Here is a 20707-nt window from a genome sequence, read left to right as displayed (position 1 = left end):
TCAAATCAATGGAGCAGGGGCACTGAGCAGATCTGCATTTCTCAGCGTGCATAATTACTCTGGCTGACAACAGCCGCTGACGACAGTTTGTGTGCCCACAGCCTTATCACAGTTTTGCTAATGAAGCTGTAATTGACCTTTAAGCTACAAGTCTCAGTTCCCCCCAAGAAATTTGCTTACCTTAAAAAGTTACAATTGTACCATCATCATCATTTATTTATATAGCGCTGTCAAGATACGCAGTGCTTTACTGCAGTTATAGCAAACAGGGAATAAATGGTGGATAACAGACAAGGATTACAGAGTACAATGGGGTTTACAAACTAAAAGGTTAGGGTACAATTGAGACATTAGGATTGTATAAACACTTTGTCATTTTTGATACAGCGATGATTAATTAAGGTACATCGAATAGGCCTCTTTAAACAGATGGGTCTTTAAGGAGCGCTTGAAAGTTTGGAAGGAAGGAGAAAGTCTGACAGCTTGTGGCAGAGAGTTCCAGAGAAAAGCAGAAGCCCGAGAGAAGTCTTGTAGACGAGAATGGGCAGAAGTGACCAGAGGAGAAGTGAGGCAAAGATCAGAAGCAGAGCGTAGGTTTCATGAAGGAATGTATTTGGAGATTAGAGATGAAATATAGGGAGGGGTTTCATTATTAAGGGCCTTGAATGTGAGTGTAAGTAATTTGAATTTGATTCTAGAAGAGATTGGGAGCCAGTGAAGGGACATACATATGGGAGCAGCTGATGTTGAGCGGCGAGCTAGATGAATGAGTCTAGCGGCCGCGTTTAGAATAGATTGGAGTTGTGAAAGGTGACTTGTTGGAATACCTGATGATGAGAGACTGAATCAGTGTTTTAGTTGATTCTGAACTGAGATAGGGTCGTATTCGAGCAATGTTGCGCAGTTGAATACGGCAAGATTTTGCAAGTGTTTGAATGTGTGGTGAAAAAGACAGATGAGAGTCTAAGATGACTCCTAGGCAGCGTGCCTGTGTGGTGGAATGAAAGGTGGTGTTGTTTACAGTGAGTGATATCTGAGGGACAGGGGAAGATCTTGGAGGAAATATGATGAGTTCTGTTTTAGAAAGGTTCAGTTTCAGGTGGCACTGTGACATCCAGGAGGAGACAGCAGAGAGACAGTCTGTGACTTGGGAAAGGACAGCATTAGAAAGATCAGGAGTAGACAAGTAGAGTTGGGTGTCATCAGCATAAAGGTGATACTGAAGTCCAAATGACTGAATGAGTTTTCCTAGTGAAGTTGTATAGAGCGAGAACAGCAAGGGGCCAAGAACAGAGCCTTGAGGAACTCCAACAGAGAGTGGGAAAGTAGTAGAAGTAGAGTTAGAGAAGGAAACTTTAAAGGAACGGTCAGACAGATAAGATGTAAACCATGAAAGAGCAGTGTCCCGAATGCCAGCTGAGTGTAGAATGTCAAGGAGGAGTGTGTGGTCAACTGTGTAAAAGGCTGCAGAGAGATCTAGAAGGAATAGAATGGAATAATGACCTTTTAACTTTGCCAATAGAAGGTCATTGGTTACTTTGGTGAGTGCAGTTTCAGTCGAGTGTGATGGGTGGAAGCAATGGGTCGAGAAGGGAGTTGTGAGTGAGATGCTGGATCAGGCGTTTGTAAACAAGCCTTTCTAGTAATTTGGATGCGAATGGAAGAAGGGAGACCGGTCGATAGTTAGTGGGAGAGCTGGGATCAAGGGAAGGTTTTTTGAGGATAGGAGTGATTAGTGCTTGTTTGTATAATGATGGAAAGGTACCAGTAGAGAGTGAAAGATTGAATAGGTGGGTAAGTGCAGGAGAGAGTGTATCAGAGATTGGGTGGAGAAGGCGAGAGGGTATGGGGTCAAGGGAGCAGGTGGTGGGTTTTGAGCTGGCTAGAAGTTTGCTAACTTCATCTAGAGTTGCAGGGGTGAAGGAGTGCAAAGTAGATGTGAGTGGACTGCACGTTGGTCTGAGATTGTTGTCGGACGGTATGCTCAGCCTAATGAGATCGATTTTTTCATTAAAGAAATGAGCAAGGTCTTGGGCGGTTACATTAATAGGTGGAGGAGGTGGAGGGGGGCATAGGAGTGAGTTAAATGTGGCAAACAGCTGCTGTGGTTTGGAGGACATAGTAGATATTAGATAAGAGAAGTATTGTTCTTTTGCTAATGATAGAGCTCGGTTATAGCAGGAGAGCATGAATTTGAAGTGGATGAAGTCAGGATCAGTTCGTGACTTTCTCCACCATCGCACAGCTGATCTACTACATCTTCTGAGGTACCGTGTTACACTAGTGTGCCAAGGTTGGGGTTTAGCTGGCCGGCTGTGACGGGTGGTAGAAGGTGCAAGTTGAAAGGGCATCGTTGTAGAGAGAAGCTGTAAGTATCTTTGCTTATCTGAGTGTTCTGGGCTCTCTGACTAAAAGCCTCTTATTTTAACTGAGTTTCAGAAACGTTGTATCTCTTTCTGGTATCAGTGTAGGAGATCAAAGAGAAACTTGGGATATTGCAGTAGTAAACCGGGACTGCGGGCCAAGCTTTCAAAATCGTGACTGTCCTGCGAAAAATGGGATAGTTGGAAGGTATTGTGAAAGCGCAATTGTGTTAATTTTGACAGCTCGACGGCAATTGCTTCAGATCCAAAGCCACTTTTGTGTCTGCAATGACAATGGGGTTCTGGGGGAAAAAAATATTATTGTGGGAAAAAAACATAGCAACTCAGGTTAAAATTGTACTTTGCTCATTGCGCATGCGGATGTAAAGTAGCTCATTTGTTTTTAATAAAAAGAGACATTAAGAGCACCCAGGGCCCGGGTGCAGGCTAGGCAGTCAGGCCCCCCCAACCTCCCCTCTGAAAGAAATTTTGGCACCGCATTCCCGTCGGCATAAGCATCCGGTGGGCCCCAAGAAAGTGCGGACCCTGGTGCGATCGCACCCTTTACACCCCTGATAGCTCTGCCACTGCTTCAATAAGGTACAATTCAGTTTTAGAAAAATACAAGTATATTAATTTGGAGGAAGGGTGATCCCTATGAGCTGAGAGAAAGCAAAAGTAGATCTTGTCAAAAAATGATTTGATTGTTATAACTATAGCAACACCTACGAAAGTAAAGTACACGCTCAAGTAGATAATTAAGTCTTCAACAGACACAGAATATTTATATAAATGATGTGTCAAGAGATTTCAGCAACTTAATAATGTGGCAATGATTTATCTCTAACTCCTCAGAGAAACTCAAAACATAAGAATAACTGATTACTGACTCATACAGAAGCCAAAACTGCGAATGTGGTCTGCTTAAAGGAACAGTAACATCAAAAAATTAAAGTGTTTTTAAGTAATGAAGACATAATGTAGCAATGCCCTGCACTGGTAAAACTGGGGCGTTTTTGCTTTAAGAAGATTATTATAGTTTATATAAAAAAAAGTTGCTGTGTAGTCAGGGGCGCAGCCATTCAAGCACAGGTTACACAGTAGATAACAGATAAATATGTAGAATAGCATTGTATACTACAGGCCTTATCTGTTATCTGCTGTGTATCCTGAGCCTTTTCTCCTTTATCCAACTTAAATGGCTGCCCCCATGGTTACACAGTAGTAGTAGAGTAGTTGTAGAGTTGCTGCAGCAAACAAACCAGTTTTACTAGTGCAGGTCAACAGTGTATTATATTTTAATTCATTTAAAACACTTTCATTTGTTGATGTTACTGTTCCTTTAACTGGAATGGCACCCATCTATACCTGGGCCCAAAATGTTATCATGTCAGAAGTCACTTTGGGATCAAACGGATTTAAAGGGATAATCTATGGCATCTAAAAATGGATATGATTCATTCAAATACCAGCAATAATAGTGGAAAGAGCACAAGCCAACAGGGTCGGTCAGGGCCAGTGGGACACTGAGACAAAACCTGGTGGGCCCCGCAGCCCCTGCTGACATGTGGGCGCCTGCCCCCCTCCCATTATCGCTCAGAATCGTTCTGTTTGTGGAGAAAAGATACAACACTTTCTGGAACCATGCAAGGCACCTGCATGTTTTACCCAGTAGCACCCAAATAAAGGCATTTGGGCATGTATGGGCCTATTAATTAACATCTCAAACAGTTTTTCTGTAGGGCTCTGATTAAAAGTGTCATATTTCTTGCAAGTGAAAATATTTTTTTCAATGTATGATAAAATGTTACCCTCCTGTATTTCCTTGGAAGAAAAATCTTGTATTATTTCCCATTTGGGTAGAACCATCTTCATTAATGATCTGGGGGAACTTCAGGTTGAAAAAATCTTTTAGATATAAAGTTAAAAGGAATGTAAAGGCAAAAAAATAAAATCACATTTTTACTTTCTTTAATGAAAAAGAAACCCATCTCCAATATACTTTAATTAATTATGTACCGTTTTTATAAGAAACCTGACTTATGAAGTGAAATTCTCCCTTCATTTACTGCTGTGGATAGGAATTGTCAGATGGTCCCTAACTGCTGAGCAGGGAAACAATCATACTTATGAACAGCAGGGGGAGCCCCCGCCTTACTTCCCAGCCATGCAGAACTCAAGCAGCTTTGTTTATGACGATCCCTAAGCAGCCCAGACCACACTGAGCATGTGCACAGTCTTAGTCTTGCAAAGATGTTTAACAAAGTTACAAGATGGTGACCCCCTGTAGCCAATTTTGAAAGCATAAATTATTTGTTTGATTAGGCTTGTGGTGCAGTAAGTTCATGTTTATATTTAGTATACAAAATACAGCATTTCTAGCCTTATTCTATTTTAGACTTTACATGCCCTTTAAACCACATGGAAGCAGAGGGTTGATTCAAGACAGGCGCGACTCTAATAATATGTTTATATAAATCTAGCTCAGTTATGGTTTATATTATAAATGCAACATAGATGTCATTGTTGCTTCAAATATAAAGACAGTTACTTGAAATGTTATGCAGTATGTTCACAATGGCTAATCTAACTCTACTCTCCATTTAAAGGGGCTGTTCACCTTCCAACACTTTTTGCAGTTCAGTTGGTTTCAGATAGTTCACCAGAATGAAAGACTTTTTCCAATTACTTTCTATTTTCTATGTGTTACAGTTTATTTAATATTGAAGTGTAATTTCTTACCTTCGAAAGGAGCTCTGGGAGGGGGGGTCGCCGACCCTGTAAACTGTTCTAAATTGATACATTTAATTGATACATTTCATATGCTGAATCCCTGAGTTTCATTACAGGCAGCTGTTGGATTTGATACAATGGTTACTAATACCCCAGAGATGCTGCTGAGAAATGTATCACCTCAATTTGCAAAATGCAAGTCTGAGCTGCAAGACTTAAACACCAGTGACATTAAACTTTCAACTTAGATTTTGGAAAAACAGTAAAAAATAAAAAATAGTCTTTATTTCTGGAGAATAATCTGAAAACAACTGAAATGAAAAAAGTGTTGAAAGGTGAACCAGCCCTTTAAAAGCACTCTAAAGTCAATAAAATATTATTTTTGCTAACTAGTAGCAGGGAATTATGTTCCAGATAATTAGACTGTCTAGAAAACATGTAGGGTTTTTTCTACCAAATTGAATTTGACTGCACTGACACTGACTCCTACTAGATGTTTTATTTTGAGAGGGTTATCACACAGACTATAAATTCCAGGAGGAGGTATTGTTAGGAGGCAAGGAGAATTAGGACATTATCTCGCAATATTTATTTCTAAGGCACAAATATAAAAAGCCCTGTCTAATGATTTTTTTACTTATACTTTTTTTTACTTATTATATACTTATTATTATTTTTATAAAAACAGGTTTAAGGAAATATTTTTTAGGTGAAAATAATCTGACATTTAAACTACCCCATAATAATAATAATAGTACATTTTCAGTGAATAGTTAAAGGCAACTAAACAAAAGTCAGTGGCCGAACTAATGTTTTAACTGAAAAAATGAAAGAAATTCATGTTTAAATTAGCCCAGTCCTTGCTACTTTTTTCTTCCAAATAAGCTTAGACTGAACCACTATAATGAGATTCTGGGAGGAAAACCTTTTTGAACATTTTCTTTTAAGCTTTTACATGTGGAGGCGCTTTTGATTCCATGCTTTTCAGCACATCAGACAAAGGCCTCTTTTTTGCGGATTCCTGTGAGGAGGTGCTTGAAGAAAGTAGCCAAAACTTGGACACATTCTACACATTTCTGTTCTGCAGCCTCTCACAAATGTACTTTGCTTTGCCAACAAAGCCTTAACCTGGGGAGGGGGAAAGTACAATTAATTTTGCCATTCATTATTAACACATAGCTGGTATTTAATTCTTTGGGTTTTTAAGGACTTGCAACTTCAAAAGGAGGACCTGGGAGTGACCAGTTTAGACCTCAGTTTTCTTGGGAACACCACTGTTTTCATGCATAGGGTCAGATTTAATTCAGTGAGACAAAGATTTATCATGTGAAAAGTCATGGATGAGAGTCAATTTGAGATGCAATTCAATTCAGAAAAACTTATCTCAAGTTTTATCTTGTAAAAGTCTTTGGGGAAAAAACTGGAACTGAATTTGGAGAAAAGTTTTTTCTCCGCAAATTGAATCTCATCTAAGACTTTTCACATGGTAAAACATGACAAATCTTTTTCTCACTGAATTAAATCTGGCCCATAGTTTCTATGGTTCATAAGATTCGTAAGTTTGGTATTAGAACAGGGGTCCCCAACCTTCTTTACCTGTGAGACACATTTAAATATAAAAAAACTGGGAGAGCAACATAATCATGCAAAAAGTTCCTATCGGTGCAAAATATAGGATTTGTTTGGCTATTGATTGGGAGCAACATCCAAGGGGTTGGAGAGCAACATGTTCCTCAGGAGCCACTAGTAGGGGATCACTGTATTAGAACATATAACTGACAAGAAATTTGGTTCAGTTGGTGTCATTTAGGGTTTAAAGTGGAAAAAAATAACCGCAAGCCTTCTGCATTTTGTGCCCTGCTCTGCACTTTGGAAATTGCCACAAATCTTTAAACTCCTTAATTGAAAGCAGAGACCTGTGTGAATATATTCAAAGGGGTTGGGGGGAGGACAACATACCTCTTCCCTTTTCCTGTGGCTGACAGCAGTTACTAAGCTCCCTGTATGACATACCAAAAGAGAAAATGGCAGACACTCACAGATCCCACAAACAGGCTTGTAAAAGAACTGAGAACTTTATTTAGGCCACAAAGTAGATCAACACATAGCCTTACGCGTTTCGTGCAAATAGGCACTTAATCATAGGCTGGGACTTTTTGTTTAAAGGGCATGTAAAGGCAAAAAAATCAAATTTTTACTTTCTTTAATGAAGAAGAAACCTATCTCCAATATAATTTAATTAAAAAATGTGAAACCTGACTGTATGCAGTGAAATTCTCCCTTCATTTACTGCTGTGGATAGGGATTGTCAGATGGTCCCTAACTGCTGAGCAGGGAAACAATCATACTTATGAACAGCAGGGGGAGCAAGCAGCTCAAGCAGCTTTGTTTATGACGATCCCTAAGCAGCCCAGACCACACGGAGCATGTGCACAGTCTTGGTCTTGCAAAGATGTTAAACAAAAATTACAAGATGGTGACCCCCTGTAGCCAACTTTGAAAGCATAAATTATTTGTTTGATTAGGCTTGTGGTGCAGTAAGTTCATGTTTATATTTAGTATACAAAATACAGCATTTCTAGCCTTATTCTATTTTAGACTTTACATGCCCTTTAAGTGTATTATTATTTACAGTAATTTTTTCCTGTATGACATACACCTTGATTTAATGCTCTTGCTGTTAGGAACACATTGGGAAATAGGTTACCCATCTGTTAGGACGGAGCTATCAGCTCATATGTTGCTCTTCTCTCTAGCAGGGGGTGGTGGGCAGGAAAGACAAGCCCCTGTCCAATAATTATGGATATTAGCAGGAGGCTCATTGGACATGTGCAGTTCCAGGTTGGTCAATTGCCCCATACACATGCCAAAAACCTAAAGGCAGTTTAATATGCCTTTAAATGATTTCAACATTTAAAAAATTAAAATGTGTTAATAGGCAATAAAGATTCTATTTCTAAACAATCTCTCTTTTTTCATTTTCCAAGTTATTTCATATGCATTATCGTGCATATGTTTTTGAACTGCTATGCACATGGCTTGTGACATGAATCATGCCAGCCTTGGCTCATTAAAATATGACAGTTCTACCGTTGCCCTAAAATAATCAGGCAGTGCACAAATCAAGAAGCCTTTTCATATTACTGCCCACAGTTCTGCTTTCAGAAGACATGTGACAGCTTCTTGGGAGTAACTTCCAATGCTGTGAAGGATACTGTCATAAAATGCAGCCTACAAATTGAGTGGGATCCCAGAGTATGGATGCATATTAAATCTGCCACATGCAGTCTTCCATATTCATGTGTGTTAAGCTTACCTGCTCTAATACATTCCAGTAATACACTGAGATGGAATTTTTATCATACCATATTGATTTAGTGTTAGTTGGGCTCCTTGTGTGCACGCAAGGCTTTTTTTTAACCTAAGTGCTAAATTGTACCAGTGCAGTAACCACTATTAACTATTATTAGTGATGGGCGAATTTTGACGCCGGAGTCCAAATAATTCCAATGCTGGCGACAATTCTGACGCCCATTAACGTCAATGGGCGCCTAGAATTGTTGCCGGCGGCAACAAATTTTTCCCGGCTAATTTTCCCGGCAATTCCGCAAATTTATTCGCTTGCGGCGAAACACGGAAATTCCCTGCACCTGGTGAATAAATTCCCCCATCGCTAACTTTTATCCACTATTAAATTTGGGATAGTGGCCTATGGGGACATAAAAATGAATAATAGAGAGTAGATCAATGAGATGAAAGAAAAGAGTAGAGAATAAGGTGAAAGATTTAGACAGTCCAAACACTCCCTACCCACCCACATACCTCCCAACATTATGGAAATAAAAAGAGGGAGAAAAAGGTTGGCGTGCACAGCGCAGCGAAAGTTTTTTTGACCAAGCCCATTTTTGTGGCCACACCCCCTATTTACCATGTTCATTTTACAAAATTTGGCAGGTTATGAAAGTTTGAACCTATTTCTGTGGTTTTCTTCAGTTATTACAGTTTTGCTAATGAAGGTGAATTGTCCTTTAAGCTGAGTCTATTTTTTCCCAAGGGATCTGTTATCTTATATTGTAACAATTACTTATTTGCTTATCTCGAAATTGTCACAAAAGTATCTTATCTGCTGCTGCTGTGGCTGTTCTGGGCTCTCTGCCAAAAGCCAATTAAGTTAGAAACTTTGTTTCTTTTTCTGGCTGTTCAGTGCAGAGAAAAACAGGACTTTCCAGTACAAACACGGGACTGCGGGTTGAGTTGTCAAAAGAGGAACTGTCCATCTAAAAATGGGACAGTTGGGAGGTATGCACCCATCACCCTATGTAATGTTATTAAATGAAAGGTGCTACATGGCGCTGAAGCAAAAATGCTTATAATCTATGAATGTGTTCTATATATAATGTCTCTATTATAATGTGTCTAGACTGGGGTGCTTGTGTTACATTGTCAGTACCTTTCAGAGTACATGGGGCAAATTCACTAAGCGCCGAAGCGCCTAACGCTAGAGTGAATTCGCTAGCGTTGGGGATTTTCACTAATTACACTAACACGCGCAGTGTACTGAACGCTACCTTTTACGCTAGACTTCCTTCGCCACCTCAGACCAGGCGAAGCGCAATAGAGTAGATAGGGATTTCTTCAAAAAAAGTTAAAAAATTTTCTAAGTCCCAAAAAACACTGGCGTTTTTTCTTTATTATGGGTGATAGGCTGAAAACCATCGAAAAAATGTTTGGGGCTCCCCTCCTTCCCCCCTACATTTCCTAACTCATGGCAACTTAACTATACAGTGGGCACATGTGTAGGGCAAAGTAAAAAATTTATTTGCTGTTTTGAAGGTTTCCCAGGCTTGTGTAGTAGTATACTTCCATTGGAAATTGAATTTGGCGCCGTATGCAAATTAACCATCGCTAGCGTAACTTCGCTTCGCTTGGCAAATTAACGCTAGCGCAACTTTGCATCCTTACGCTAGCCCTGAGCGCAACTCAATTTGCGGAATTTGCGGAGCGCTAGCGAAAATACGCCTGCCGAAGTGTGGTGAAGCGGACGCCAGCGCAACTACGAATCTTAGAATCTTGTGTTTTGCTGTCACTGCTGTTACATTATAACAGTGTTTGATTTTCTACTGTTTTGAATTGCAGTAAAACAGGGAAGTCCTGCCATCTAGTGGCCCACATTGGGAACCAATGTTAAAGATTTCAATTGGACAGAACACAGGTAACTCAAAGTTATATGATTTCATACCTTGCATAGGTAGAACTCAGTTATTTAGTTATTTTCTTCATTAATGCTGTTGGAATAAAGACAGTCCTAACTTTTTGACGATATTTACTATAAACTAATTACATTTTTAGCTTCTGGAAATGTTTTGGTTTGAGATGCAGTTCAGTGGTTCTCTAAAGCATCTCTTCTTATAGGGGCAAGGTCTGTTGTACTGTGTTGCATGGCTGTATGTGTCAGATAAGAATGACTTAAGCCAAAGGGACCACAAGTCTGGAAGCTGAAAAGGGAGCTATATAAAGACAGTTAATTTTTCAAAGAATAAGTAAACCTTAACACATGTAACGTAGAATTTATCAGTGTGCTTTTCTAAATGATTTTGTAGCTTACATTTATTATTTTTTTTTGTTTCCTTGCTATTTAGATTTTTAATGACCCTCAATATAATGAATTTTGTAACAACAACACCACAGACTGGTCAGTTCCTGTAACTGTACAGTCGAAGAGATACACCTTCAGATGGAATACAGAGATTCTGTAGACTCAGCTGCCCCTTTCCATCTCCTTCCTGAGCAGAGCAATATCAGAGCACATTGTCATTTTTAAGCAAAACATTAAAAGGTGATCATACTCAAATTTTGATGGCCGTGCAAACAGCAGAGGACACATACGGGTTAATTTTTTGAACACACCCACAAGCGCTTGTGTTCTAAAAATCTACTCAAAGAAGAGCATATATTGACATCTCTGGCTTTGTGGAAAGCACTGCTGGCTTTTCTGGTAGATTCAAGCAAGGATAAAAGTCATTGTTCCATGATTGTCTCGTCACATCTTTCCTTATCTCCTCCCATAGTCCATCTCTAGCGTGTGTGTATGATTATTTCTCACAAGAAGCCAAGCAGGGGCATGGTCTATGTAAAGAGGGAAAGTGGTTTGTTATCCTTAAGAGGCACATTTACGCAAGGATGAGCCCTAATATCAGATGGGAAAAAGGAACAAAAGAGAACTTGTAGTTGTTAGATATTTTCAGTATATATCATGGACATCATTTTGTGTTTCTCCAGCTGTTATTCAGCCATTTCTATGTTGTAGGTCAACAGGTCATAGTTTAGACATTTATGTAATTTATGTATTTTATATATGGGGTGTAATGCCTTTCAGCTTTGCCAGGACTTTCTTCTTAAGACAAATCTGCTAATTGTATGTACAGAAATATATTATTAAAGGAGAAGGAAAGTCATCTTGCACTTGGGGGTGCCCCCCAAGTGATTGTATTGACTTACCTGAAATCCCGGGCTGGTGCTCCTATCAGCAGAAAACTGCACCGGACTGGGGTTCTTCCAGGGAGCATCATGGAGAGATCCTTTTCCAGCTTCTTCGTTCTTCAAATTTCCCAGGGCAGATGCATGCGCAGTAGAACGAAATAGCAGACTTTTTAGGTAAATGTCAGCTTTTCGTTCTACTGTACATGCGCAGCCGCAAGAAGAAAAAGGAAGAGGATCGCTCCATGGTGCTCACTGGTATAACCGCGGGCCGGTCAGTTTTCTGCTGATAGGAGCACCGGCCCAGGGATTCAGGTAATTCAGTACAATCACTTGGGGGTGCCTAACATTTGGTACACCCCAAGTGCAGGAAGACTTTCCTTCTCCTTTAACAATGGAAGAAGCAGTACATTCCTGAAAAAAAAACATTAGGAAAAAGTGCAGTTCTCTGAAAACAAACTAAACTTAAGAAATAACTTCCCTACATAAAGCTCAGATTTTGTTTCCTCTCACTCACAAAAGCTTACAGTTAATTGGCTCCTAAACTGGTTAAACTGATATCATTTGATAGGGACCTTAGACTGTAAGCTCCACTGGTGAGGAAACTGACAGATGTGCTGCTAAGCTATATGAAAATACTCCTGTGTGCAAACACAAAACACTTTAATTTTTTCATATGTAAGGAAACACATTAATATTTCCAAAATAACTCAACATTGCTAAAAAAAAATATTCTTAGTTTTCGTGCACAAATGCTGTCTTTATTTTCTGATTATAACATTCTCTAAGGCCGATGACACAGAGGAAAAACTTTCAAACTGTACTTTGCACTATAGGGCGTAAGCTTTTCATCATAAAAGCCCAGCTGCACATTTTATTCAAACCTGAGATAAAGATTGCAATCATGCTGTATGCTGTTCTACTCATAATGATTCATGTAAGACATGAAAGGCAATTGGAACCCTATAATCTGCACACTTTGCTCTCCTGTATTGAATTATTTAATGAACATAATTAAAACCCTAGATCAAAGGTTGGGTGATTTCCTAGTCCAAGCAGGTACTTTTGAAATACTTTTTAGGCAACTGTTAATATAGACGAGCAAGAGTGCTGATTGCCACTCAAATGAGACAAATGATCCCTTATACTGGAAGTAGTGATGAACCCAGCACAGGAAGTATTATAGTCTAAAGGTGGCCATACACGGGCAGATAAAGCTGCCGATATCTGTCCTTTAGACCAATGTGGCAATTTATTTGCCCGTGTATGGGTGCTTCCGATGGGTCTTCCTGATCGATAATTGGCCACTAGTGATGGGCGAATTTATTCGCCAGGCGCGAATTTGCGGCAAATTTGAGCGGACGCCGGCGTAAAAAACGGCTGCCTGCGTAAAAAAAACAGGTTTTTTTGCCGTTTTGCAAATTTTTCCCATTTCGTGAATTTCACTGGAAATTTGGGAATTTTACGGTGAAGCGAAATGATGCAAATTCGCCCATCACTATTGGCCACGATATCAATAGGGAAGGTTTAATTTTTCTGCCGACCGACCCGAGCCCATAGCTCCTCGTTGTAATCTGACCTATCGGCCCTAGGGCCGAATGTTCGAATTACCCCGATATAGCCCTGCCATTGGTGGCCTTATCAGTGAAAGATCCTCTAGTTTGCAGTTGTCACCAGACGAGTGGATCTCTTCATGTATGGCCATCTTAATACCTGTACAACCTAATATATGACAGAACCAGTGCAGGGAGAGGGCAGGGCTCATTGGGGCTCAGAGTTGCACTTTAGAGAAGCTGAATTATAACTAAAAAGGGAAGTTTGAGAAAAACTTCATGTTTTTTTGAAAAACACGTAAAGTCACTGAATGAAATCTGATAGGCAGTTGTTGGCTCCACGCAGTTTTTCACAGCCCGCATAAGTGCTCGCTGTGGAGGGGGGGGGGGGGTGATGTGCATACAAAACTGTCAGCAGGCGCTAGGACCACGCGGCCTAGGGTGCCACAAAAGGAAATCCGGGCCTGACCTTAGCCCCTCAGTGACCAACCGTGAAAAGTTTGGGACAATGGTGCTAAACCTGTGAGAATGGCAGCGTTTTAGATTTCCCAAATAAAACGAATGACTGTTGGTGGCTCCTCCCACTTTTTCTAATCTTGAACCAAAGTTACCCGGTTTGAGGTCTGCAAAGTTTGAGGACTAAAGGAGAAATAAACCCTAAAAATCAATATTGCTAAAAATGCCATTTTTTAGAAACTTTCGGCTGGTGCAATAAGTTCAGTATATAAAATATGACATTTGCCTCTCCATTGGAAATAACTGAAATTGCCGGCGATAAAACCAACGCATCGCTTTGTTCTTCCGAAGTTGCCTCTGACTTCAGGCGACTTCGCGATATGTAGGTTTTACCACCGGTTATTTAATTGATTTTCCAAAGCTATTGTTTCTTCTACTCATTGAAACTGGAAAAGTCATGGTGGGGCTTGTGGGATTTATTAATGAGTCTTGTTCTCATATGTACCATTTGGTGGGGTATGGGTGCATTTTAGCAATGCAGGTGTCATGGAGCTATATGTTTACATCCCCATTGTTCTGCCAATGGGCGGCAGAGGGGAAATGGAGGGGGAGGTGATATCACTCCAACTTGCAGTGTAGCAGTAAAGAGTGACTGAAGTTTATCAGAGCACAAGTCACGTCACTGGTGGCACCTGGGAAACTGACAACATGTCTAGACCCATGTTAAATATCAAAATATAAAAAAAAAAAATCTATTTGCTTTTTTGTTCTGCTTCCCCATTGAAGCATTGAAAGTGTAATCTCTATAAATTATTAAACTGCCGCAATAATTTACAACCTCAGTAATGTCGGCAGATAGTTCATTCAATCAGAATGGCACCTTGAAGATTGTTGAGAAGTTTATTTCAAACTGTGAAGATCTTGACAACAGTGAACATCCAGATAGGTCAAAAGATCATAATATGATCCACTCCAGCAATATACATGAAGATGAAAATGGAGCCTAGCAAATAGCACCGGACAAGTGGAATAAACCAACAGACCAACAGCCCAGGGAGGACAACCGGAGGGGAAAAGGGAAACAAATCAAGAAAAGCAAATAAAGAAAAGCAAAGCATGAAACAAATGGTGCATGTGTAACATGACATGTTTGAAAAAACAGATTTCAGTGCAGAATATTGCTGGAGGAGCAGATTAACGGATGCATTTTGTAAAACATGTCCAGTAACAGAATCCCTTTAAAGGCAAAACAAACCCCCTTGATCAACATGAGTAAAATGAAAAGTTATTTATTGAACTAAACAGAGCAGACAGGAAAACCAAAGCTATGCCATGTTTTTGTTTTTTTCTTGTAAGGATGATAATTACATTACCAATATATACAGTATGCCCTCCATTCACCCTTTGTTGTGACTGGTTTGTTGGTAGGAGCCCATTATGCAACGCGGGGGGGGGGTTATCTGTGCTCTGGTAACCTAATTATCTACATCACAAGGACCAAACATGGAGTAGCTTCAAGAGCCCTGTTTGCCCTGTTTATCTCAAGAAATAACAAGCCCATAGATTTTTCATGATTAAAATAATAAGAAATTATAGACATAAACCCCATTTAATGCTAAGGGCAGAAACACATGCTCAGATTCACCCGGCAATAAATCGCCTCTTCTTCTGGGCGACTAATCTCCCTGAACTACCTCCCGCCGGCTAGAATCTAAATCTCCAGTGGGATGGCACTCGGAGAGATTTGTTTTTCGAAGTCACCCGAAGTTTCCTTTTGAGGTAACTTCGGAAAACTAAGTGCACTGATTCCCATCCCTCTGGCGGTTTACATTCTGGCAGTTAGGGGAGATTAGTCGCCCCGAGGAAGAGGAGATTTGTCTGTGGGTGACTAATCTCCCCGAATCTGAGCGCGTATCTCTGCCCTAAACAGCAGGGAATGCTGCCTTTGTCCCGTCCTGAGCAGTCTCTGGCAATAGTACAATGTACTGTCACTGACATTAGCAAATAGCAATAGAGTGCACTAAAAGATACACAACAGATTCCTTATAGAGAAGCATTCTTTATTTATACACAGCAGAGGAAAAAAATAACATTTGTCTTACTTTGCTCTTCATTACATTCTTTCAGTTTCTTACAATAATAATGGATATTTGTCAGAGAAACATCTACACACTTGTGATAACTCTTTATTGTACATATGTTTGTATGACACTGAGCATTCCCTTTCACAACTGTACAGACAGAGTTTCCTGGAGAAGCTTTTATTTTTATTATATATAAAAAAAAACACGCTGGGTTGAAGAGTTTGGCAATCTATCACTTTGCAGCATATGGAAAACATACAACGACACCTCATATAATATTAACATCGACCCGAACAGAAAGAGACGTGTCCACACACATCATGCTAGCACAGATACACAGGCCTCTCCCAGGGAAATGTGGAAAGGGGCATGGAATAACAGGGTGATGGCAACTGAATACTGACAAGAACATACAGAAGGACCTCTATTTATTTTATCTTATAATAATGGGGGGTTTTGGTGGGTACCAGTGGTGTAACTACAGAGGAAGCAGATCCAACAGTCGCAGGGGGACCCTGGGAAAAGGGGAGCTAACAAGAAACCTCACTTCCCCAGCTGCTCTCTTATCTGCGGCAGGGAAGCAGTGCTTGTCTGCACAGGGCGGAAAGTGGGCAGAGTCTGAGCGGAGAGTGTGCAGAGTCTGGGCGGAGAGTGGGCAGAGTCTTGGCGGGGAGTGGGCAGAGTCTGGGCGGAGAGTGGGCAGAGTCTGGGCGGAGAGTGGGCAGAGTCTTGGCGGGGAGTGGGTGAAGTCTGGGCAGGAAGTGGGCCGCTACATTATGATTTTTTCCCCATGATGTGTCCCTGTGTGTATTTAGACACTACAACTTTATTTTTTAATTTTCTGAAATTTTCTGAACAGAATTTAAACTCCCGTGGCAGTTTCTAGGAAGGTGATAATGGCTCAGCTTGCAGCTTTAAGGGCTCATTTACAAAGAGAAAGGTGCAAAATTTGCACTCAGTTTGCCATGTTTTTTTTTTACGCTCGGTGCAGCATTGTTTCCCAGAATGACAGTGTAATTGTGGTATCTAGTTTAATCACATGCGAGTATTTTTGTAATTCCATTGTGTCAGTGTAGGTGCAAATTGCATCATTTCCAGTGCAGGTATGCTTGCAGTGGCAGAAGCAACATTAGCATGCAGTTAAAGGTGTAAACCAGTTGCATGTTTAGGTGCAACACTCAAGAGTGCCATGGAAGTGATATATTTTTAAAGGCAGGAAGAAATTCAAGGCTGCCTGGGCTCACTGTATATTTGACTTTATTTAGGTGCAAGGCTTAATTGCAAAGGAGCATGTATTGCTGCAAGTGGATTGAACTCTTTTGTGCAACACTTTGCACTGCACCTTTATTTGTAAATGAGCTCACAAGGACCTAGGGGACATGGGGTGTTTGGGCTACTGATGCCCTTCTGCAGAGAACAGTGTTAGACAAAGCACCCCTCTCCTTCTGACACCACTTGTACTACCAGTGAATGGAAAGTAGTGAGTAGTAATGACAGGCTGACCTTGGCTAACGCTAACAGTGCTTTTTTCTTATTGGCATTATGAGCATTTACTGGAAGGGAATTTAGTCACCTATGATTAAGTACCGGTGGGTACGAAACGCATGAGGTGGATTGTTAAAGGGGTCAGTATGTAAAAATTTTATTATGTGAATTGAATAAAACCGGATTTTTAAGGATTTTGAGCTACAGGCTATATTTTTTTTGTAAAGTATGTATACCTGATATCTTATAATTGATATAATACTAGTCAATATGTAATAGTTGTTCACTTCAGTTTTATCTAGTCAACATTATCCAAAATGTTTAATATATTTATAGGAAGGATTTGTTTTCTTTAAACTGTATAATATGAGCATATGGCTTATTGCGAGCACAGAAAAAATCCTTTGCTTCCTCTGAAAACATATGGGAACTACCAAATGATTTGCTAAAGCAGTTTCCATAACTGGCTCAATCGCCCATTACTGTTCATATATACTGTAAGTGGAACTTCTTATTTTTCAGTACAGTATTATTCTACTCTCTGCCCTTTTTACTGTATATCCAAACCAAATATTAAATTATAACTTTCAAGCATTCATATATCTTTCTTTAATACTATTTAATTTGCAGAAATAAAAATATTGAACCACAATATAATACATTGATAAATACACGATCAAAGCAATATGCTTATTTTCCAGTACCGAGCATGGGCACTGGCACTATAAAGAAAATAAATGATATCTTTAAAGCTGAAGGCCTTCTTATGAATGCAGTGTGTTTGCTGTTCTGTAACTATACATCCCCGTGTTATAACAAAAGTGTAAGCAGCCTTGAGTAAGTCTAATTGGAACTCCAAAATACACAGCAGTTAGGATTTGTTTTGCACTTTTGCAATATATGTGTTCTTATTTCAGGTAAGAATAGTGCAAACAGCTCAGATTTGTATTTCACTTCTGCTGTCATGGACAACATCATAGTATATTATCTAGCAAGCCAGTCTCCAGAATGCTCCGTATAATCCAATATAGGCAGACAATTTATTTTTTTCAAATTTTCCTTTTCCCTGTTATAATAAGCCAGTATATCGTGCTCAATGGTAACTACTCTCCATGAATCCATATTGATGACCAAATAACCCTATTGGGTTTGTTTTGTGGTATAGTGACCTTAAGGACCAGTGATCCAAATTACAAAAAGACCCCTTATCCAGAAACCCAAAGTCACAAGCATTCCAGATAATTGATATCATACTGGTAATTGCCTATTGCAATTTAATGCCTATTGAGCCAGTGACTATCCAACTTGTAGGTATATTGCCAGCAAACACATGAGAGGTTACAATGTGCTGGGTATAGCAGTTAGTGTGATTGCTTAGCGCTTTCATGGGCATTATGCTTAATTCTACTATATACTCCTGCCAGATTGATTCTTAAAGGAGAACTACAGCTCAGCATAGAAGAACTCTAGAAATGCTACACATTAAGCTTTATTTAAAATAGCACATAGTGCACAAATAGACACAAAACTTAGCGTACATTTAAACCATTTGTAAAAGTTCTTGTGTTCATAAGAGCAGCCTGTTCTGATGAATTCCATGCAAGTGCAACCCGAAAATTACTGCTTGAATGAGATGGTAGTTGCAGGGTTCCACCAGTGAGTTGCACCAATAATATTGTACACTTGAAAGATGGTCCCCAAGATGGGGAGCTTCTGCGGATATATTTGAAGGTCTGGATCTTCACTGCTATGGGACTGCTGAACCTCTGGGATGATACAGCCATTCAGTACATAAAATAAAGCATTTCTACCAATATAAATTTTTAGGCTTTAGTTCTCCTTCAAAAAGAAATTAGAAGCTGAAAGGCCATGCACAGGCAGATTTAAGCTCCCAATTTGAGTGCTTTAGACCGATTCGGCAATTTATCTGCCAGTGTATGGGGCCCTCTGACAGGTCTCAGAGACTGATATCTGCTAGATCTCCAGTAGGCAGGTTTGATTCTCCTGCCCGATTGAGGACCGCATTGGCTAGTTGATCCTTGTCCCCTTCGACTGGTATGCCCATCATTATAATCTGATTGTTTGGCTGTAGGGTCAAATGATCGGATCAGTCTGGTATTGACCACCTTTGGTGGACATATCTGGGGAAAGATACACTTGTTTGGCAACCTCACCAAAAAGAGCAGATCTTATAGTTATAGTTGCACCAGTGCAATGAACCATAGCATCCAATAAGATTTTCTCTTTCATTTTCTAATAGACTTATCCCAACTAATTGCATGAGGCTGATTTAGCACCCATGTCAGTATAAGCTCCACTGTCATCAAAAACTGCTTTTTCACAGGTACCTTTTCCATGAATGTACTACCTCCTTCAGGCTATTAAAATCCACATCATCATATTTGTGATGGAATATACCTTTTTAGCAATACTGATACATTTTTCTATTCTGTCTTTGATACCGTTTCTTGGAGTACAGTTTATTTTATCTTGCTGTTCTGTGGAAACATCTGTAAAAGCTTTAGGCTAATGGAACACATGAAGCTTCATTTACGGACACAAGTGCTAGTCTGGATACAGCATTAAAACATTAAAGGGCATGTAAAGGCAAAAAAATAAAATCCCATTTTTACTTTCTTTAATGAAAAAGAAACCCATCTCCAATATACTTTAATTAAAAAATGTGTACCTTTTTTTTATAAGAAACCTGACTGTATGCAGTGAAATTCTCCCTTCATTTACTGCTGTGGATAGGAATTGTCAGACGGTCCCTAACTGCTGAGCAGGGGAAACAATCATACTTATGAACAGCAGGGGAGCCCCCGCCTTATTTCCCAGCCATGCAGAACTCAAGCAGCGTTGTTTATGACGATCCCTAAGCTGCCCAGACCACACTGAGCATGTGCACAGTCTTAGTCTTGCAAAGATGTTTAACAAAGTTACAAGATGGTGACCCCCTGTAGCCAACTTTGAAAGCATAAATTATTTGTTTGATTAGGCTTGGGGTGCAGTAAGTTCATGTTTATATTTAGTATACAAAATACAGCATTTCTAGCCTTATTCTATTTTAGACTTTACATGCCCTTTAAATGCACCTTCAGTAAGATACAGTACTTACGTGCACCTCTACATGCTTGATTGAACACTTGTGGATATTGCCAATGCACCTCCTCCTTAGTAGTCTCTCCCTACTATACCTGCTATCCCACAGCCACAATCCCTTCCCAGAGACTATTATCCACTGTTACTATAGGCACCATCTCTCCCTACTATACCTGCTATCCCACAGCCACAGTCCCTTCCCAGAGACTATTATCCACTGTTACTATAGGCACCATCTCTCCCTACTATACCTGCTATCCCACAGTCACACTCCCAGAGACTATTATCCCACTGTTACTATAGGCACCATCTCTCCCTACTATACCTGCTATCCCACAGTCACACTCCCAGAGACTATTATCCCACTGTTACTATAGGCACCATCTCTCCCTACTATACCTGCTATCCCACAGCCACACTCCCTTCCCAGAGACTATTATCCACTGTTACTATA

The 20707-nt window shown here is 40.0% G+C and overlaps 1 long non-coding RNA gene across 1 annotated transcript; it reads right to left on the bottom strand.

Moving 5' to 3' along the window:
• Positions 1-15621: 15621 nt before the first annotated feature.
• Positions 15622-19802, bottom strand: LOC121399515. Its single transcript, XR_005965104.1, has 2 exons — positions 16181-19802; positions 15622-16088 (listed from the first exon to the last, which is right to left on the bottom strand). It is a non-coding gene; the product is annotated as an uncharacterized LOC121399515 (long non-coding RNA).
• Positions 19803-20707: the final 905 nt, after the last annotated feature.

Source organism: Xenopus laevis, chromosome 1S (assembly GCF_017654675.1).
Source record: "Xenopus laevis strain J_2021 chromosome 1S, Xenopus_laevis_v10.1, whole genome shotgun sequence".
NCBI lineage: Eukaryota > Metazoa > Chordata > Amphibia > Anura > Pipidae > Xenopus > Xenopus laevis.
The sequence above is the reverse complement of the archived record's forward strand: the minus strand, read 5'-3'. Positions and strand labels throughout refer to the sequence as shown.